The sequence below is a fragment of the Haemaphysalis longicornis genome, unplaced genomic scaffold, assembly GCF_048455015.1.
Source record: "Haemaphysalis longicornis isolate Haplotype H1 unplaced genomic scaffold, Haemaphysalis longicornis Haplotype H1 scaffold_198, whole genome shotgun sequence".
NCBI lineage: Eukaryota > Metazoa > Arthropoda > Arachnida > Ixodida > Ixodidae > Haemaphysalis > Haemaphysalis longicornis.
Window position 1 is genome coordinate 179,313 of NW_027526293.1, and position 5,688 is coordinate 185,000.

The 5,688-nt window shown below is 46.2% G+C and overlaps 1 pseudogene; it reads right to left on the reverse strand.

The window, feature by feature from the left end:
- Window positions 1-1,811: 1,811 nt before the first annotated feature.
- LOC144166907 (uncharacterized) lies at window positions 1,812-3,245 on the reverse strand (annotated as a pseudogene).
- Window positions 3,246-5,688: the final 2,443 nt, after the last annotated feature.

The window sequence follows — 5,688 nt, forward strand, 5'->3', positions numbered from 1 at the left end:
AACCGCAATTCTCAGAAAAGCACCAAGTCACACGGCATAAATTTATTGCGCGATCATTTTAAAACTGCGCACTTTTCGGCGCAGTGAACACCTACAAACATAACATAACACATAATTTACATTTAATTATTTACATCTACATTACAAAACAAAAAGAACCAAGAGTATTTAAAGAAATGTGGTGCCTGCTAGACTCCTCCTGCAGTTTTACAAAGCAAGATCATGTGCAGCGGCTTAACTTCAAGTAGCGTGCACCCGCCCTCTTTTTATCTCTTGAGCGGTTGATCGACTTTACAAAAAAGTACAAACGGGTGCTTACATAAAAGGCTGTCACCTGGGCTGTAAGTGACTTGCAGTGCTTATCACACCCAACAGCACTCTGCTGTTTTTGTTTGATGATAGCCTCCACATCTATGACACTATCGTGGTGCAGCTCGTGAGTGCTGAAGCAGCTCGTGAAAATATTCTCCAACTGCTCGATGAATCTGTAAAGGCGACCATGGGGGTAAAGCAAACCTCCATCATCCCGAAGCCTTGTGTACTCAGCTGCACCTAGCCTCAAAACGGTGTCTTTTCCTGTGAGTAAAAGTGCACAGCATTCCTCACACTCTGTCTTGAGGACAGTTATCTTGGCAACGTACCCGCAGACATCGAAGATTAACCTCTTGTCGCTTTTTGCAATGATGCATGCAGCGTGGTTTGAACTTATATCGGGCTGCTGCTGAATGTGAAGTTCCGCCCCAGACAAGTCCCCATGATCAATCAATCTCTCAATTAGCTTCTGCTTGTCTGACACGGTACTTCTTGCCATATCTGGTTGAACTAGAGCACTCAGCACACCTGGCTCACAATTTCTATTCGAAACGGACCTTGCAAGGCCATAGAAGCTCAGGCAGCTGATAGTTATCAAAAACTGCTGTGGCGTTGGATACGAATTGCACCCAGATGACTGCCTTGTTATTCCAAAAAGATGCTCCGCGGGATTCCTGGCTAAGCTTTGATGTCATTATATACTTGAACTTAGACGCTTCGTCAAGTCGTCAAGCAAGCAAAGAACGCTCGAGATGGAAACTCGTAAGCCGACTGCTGTTGATTGTGACAAGAAACCGCCTTCTTTGCCGACATGGAGCTCCCATTCCGCAAGGTACGCCAGACAGGCAATCAGCTTGTCTTCGGCAACAGATCCAGGGCGAAGGGCTTTGTCAGGGTACCGAGATGTCATGACATCGATCAGGTCCCGTATCATCCTGAAGAGAGAAATACGGTTTGTAAGAAACCAGCATTTTGAGTAAGTATAATACTTCTTAATAATTAAAAACTTCCGCCCAAATTTGCATTAGTGTGGAAATATAGGGCATTATACGGTTAGCCATTGTCCGTATTTTTCTCATATTCTTGCTAATTCTTTTAAAAAAAATTTGTTCCACCAATTATCTTCATTAACAATATTATAAGGACCACACGTGGAACTTTCGCTAAATCTGCTTGATTGTGGAAATGCAGGGCGTTACAGGGTTCGCTATTTTCTGTAATTTTTTATATTTTTCTTATTTTTTTAGTTTTTCAAAGTTTCCTTCGACCAATGATCTCCATTTACGCTATTTTAATGATTACAGGTGGAACTTCCGCGATATGTGCATTTTTGTTGAACTGCAGGGCGTTATATATTTTTTTTAGAAAATTTCGTGCGACCAGTTATCTCTACTTACGCTATTAAAGCGATTACAGGTGGAACTTCCACGATATCTGCATTTTTGTGGAAGTGCAGGGCGTTTCAAGCAGTACTCAGCGTCAAATCACTGCATGATTTCTGTTACGTTAAAATTTCTAACCGTAAAATGACGTGTTTAAAGTACCAAAAATAGAATAAACTCGGCTCACCCAAAAAGTATCAGCAGTGGCTCTATGCTTCCAAATTTGCTTTCCAGCTCAGTCCTGTAGAGACGTAATCCATTCAAGACAGAGTCGCCGAATAGCTGGAAAGCGTAGTTAACTCTCAATTTTTCGAAATTGTCTGGGTTGATATGATGCTTAGTAATCACTGGCATTGCTTGTAGTGTCACGTTCGAACCATCACCCTCTAACGCTTCTCGCACAGGTCGGAGTGACACCTGAAAATCACAAAAAATGGTTGTACTTTATTTCGGAACGCCTGACATCTTTCAGCATTTTCAACATAGTACTGCCGAAATGAGCACTGTGAACATTAATAGAAAGGAAGGATCGTTACCTCACCGGCTGGAGTCTTGTAGTTTGACGTTAGCAGTCCATTGCTGAGGCACTTCACCAGGTGTGGAAAGTCCGACACAAAATAGAGGGAGCGTGGGTGGTCAACTGGATGCTCGAGTTTGCAGTTTGTGAAGGATGCAGTTGAGCGAATACCCATTAGTGGCCACATTTTTCGGTTCCAGGCCGCCCCATCACTCGTGTCAAAATCTACAAATAACCCGGCCTGTTCTGCAGGATTACTGCTTCCGTCATTATTTTGGCCAGCAGGTTGCCTTTCACGTTTCCATGAGTGGCAAAAACGGCTAGAATCTGTGTCCATTTGCCGACAAATGGCACAAAAACAATGACCATGCCATGGTCGCAAACGACATTTTTGTCGTGGTCAGGAGTAAAGGAGCCAAGGTCAACAAATCATTCAATGTGAGCACGAGATGCTACCGAGTTTTCGTAGACCTTCATCTCGTCCACTAGTAGGCCACCGTGCCTGCTGAAGAAATCCATTTTCTGTGTCGTGTCTTTTAAAAGATGCTCAGTATTTTCTTGTTGAACCCAAAGCCTGTCCTATATGACTTGACATACTTGGCCAATGTAGCCTTCGTTGGCAGGGCAAGAATGTGCTGTCTGCGCAACTGCTCATAGAGCCTGGGCCCTTCCATTTTCATCATTATGCACTCGAGGATCCAGATTTTCGAGTACATCATCCCTTGCATGCCTTTGCGCTTAGCTGATCCAAACATGTGTAGGGCTGCTTCTTTCTGCTTTGGTGGCAGGCTCTGAATTTTGGCCTTGAAGGCTTCATCACCTGTCCGGGAGTTTTCGGCCTGCATTTTGTGAAGCTGCTGTTGCAGGGAACAGACGCGGGAGAGGAGGCGCTTGGTTTTCTAGTGTGAGAGCCTTAGATGCCTTGCGATGTTTCTTTTGGCCGACTTTATCTTCTTTAAGCGGGATCTCCTCGCCTGCAGTGCCTTCTTCATGTAGCGGCATGGTAAGCACACGCTACCTGCAAGTATGGGAGAATGCAGCCTCCAGAGGAATGTATCAGGAAAGCATACTGCTATATCAAATACAGAAATAAGGCCACTCAACACAGGTGACTTTATATATACCATTTTGGGGCAAAAGGTAGAGCGATTCTGTAAGTGGACTTTTTAATGCGATTACTTCTTAGTTAAAAAAATTGAAGATTGAATAAGAACGTTCAGTCGACTCAGGTTGCTTCGGAGTTGTTTTTGTGTGTGTGTGTGTGTGTGTGTGTGTGTGTGTGAGAGAGAGCATTACAATAAAGCTAATAAAGCAGCAATCGGATTACCGTATTTACGCAATTTCAACGTGCCCCCTTTTCTTCGGGAGAAATGGACCTTAAAATTGCACGCGTGTTGGATTAGGATCCAAACCGAAGGTATTTTTTTCTTTCATTCCCGCAAATCGGGTGCGCGTTAAAATTGGATAAATACAGTACTCTGAAGGCACGTTAGGCGTGACTCGTGAGCCTAGCAGTCTGCATGCATAATTGAATTAATGAAGCTGTTGGAATTCGTATAGTATATATAGCCGGTTAAAAAACAACACAACTGCTTACATGTTTCTGTGGAAGCTCCTGAGCAAGACTTGCTGAATACGATCCCTTGCACAATGCGAGTAGAGGCCTTAAGGTGCTCTGTGAGATGCTCCAAATATGTGTCGTTGAACTCCTTCTCTTCCATAACTCCCTTGCACAGGATGGCAGCGTCGGCTTTTTCCATAATTTTGGCCGCTTCTGTCAGTGAACCTACGCACATTCCTGCACCTTCCTTCCCACGATAGTAGACACGAGCAACAACTTCCCTCGCTTCATTAGTTGTAAATAGCGGACACTTCTCATGGGTCACCGCAAATGGGTTTCTGCTTACACTAGTTGTGGCGTAGACAACTCTCTCGAAGTCAGGGACGTGAAGTTTTGTCCATCTCTGCGGGATGGCGAAGTTGTCTGAAATATCTTGAAGCCCAATCGGCTCGTCGAGTTCAACCACGTTTGTGACGGAGGTATCTTGCGGACACGGCTCGTGAACATCCCGACGCGACAAACGCACTTTCTTACTGGATGGACCTGGATCCTCAGGACGCTTTCTTTCGGGTCTTTTTTTGCTGACTTTTGAAAGATAGGCCGGCAAGTCAGGAAGCAATGTCGGCACCGCGTCAGCAGCTAGGCCAACCGTGCCTCGAGGAAACCTCACCTCCTGGCCGTTGATGATGTGCACGTAATACCGTTGGATGTAATGGGACTCGAAGTGTCTTTCGCACACGGCAGAGTCGCACAATGGCTTGTCCTTTCGGTGAAGATTTCTCTCCCACTGTTTGCGACGTTCGTCGTCTTGCGGAGCGCGGAATAGCGACAGGGTGCGCCCATCCACTTTCCTGAACCCAGGGTACCCCGTCTTGCATCCCGGGGCGAAGCAGTGCGTTTCTGTTTTTTTTTCTTTTTCTTCTCCATTCGTACGCGCACGCTTAAATCATAACATGAACACACCAAAGCACAAACTTCACGAACGACCCCTCAGCCTTAGCGGCGACCGCTTACGATAGAATGAACACGAGTTCTGCTCGTCGCCACGTGGCCTCCGCGATCTACTGCCGGCGGCGCGCCGCATTGGCCCGGCCTTCACATTCGCCGCAGATACAAGCGGAGAGGTGTTAATATGTTAACTCCTATCCACGCCAGGTGGCGGCCTTAGCCTAAGGCTGCAAAGTACCGAACTATATTCCAGTTCACTGAACTGCAAAGACTCGTCTTGCCGACGCTGCCTGCGCTTTGTGTTATAAATCAGCTTTGTTGTCCCGCTTTCATGCCAGAAAAATTCTCAATATGTGGCCGATGTGTTTTGACTCGTTCTTACAAGTACAAATTTATTTAACGTACGTAGCTTAAAGGAGTACTGACACCAAATTTTGATACATAAAAAATGATATAATTGGCTTCAGTAGTTTGTACAGATGCCTCACAGAAATTTTTGCAGCGATCCGAGGCCGGAATCACATCTAAAATCGATTTTTATTGTCCAGGCCGCAAGCTTCCACAAATCGGCAGCACTAGCGCAATCCCTTTCGGCGTGACGAAACATTGGCCTGCGTGTCTGGCCGGTTCAGGGTGACGTCATATAGTCGTTTTCAGAACCGGAAACGATATCCTGCGCTGCTGTTGTCGGTGGTATTCGTTTGGGCAGGAGACGTGGGCGTAGCTGTGTGAGCAATGCTTGTAAACGTTGCGTGTTCGACGTCTTTGCTCTTCAGTTCGTTGCCGGCGCATGGTGTTCGGCACTGGTGCCGAAAACTGCGCGATGTCGACGGGCACCGCGGCGACGCGGCGGTGCGCGTCGCCGAGCTCGCCCAAGTTGTGCTATGGCAAGCTCGCGGTATGCGAAGTACTGCTCGTGGAAGCCTGTCCGAGCAAATCGACGACGACGCCAAGATGCATTATTTTTC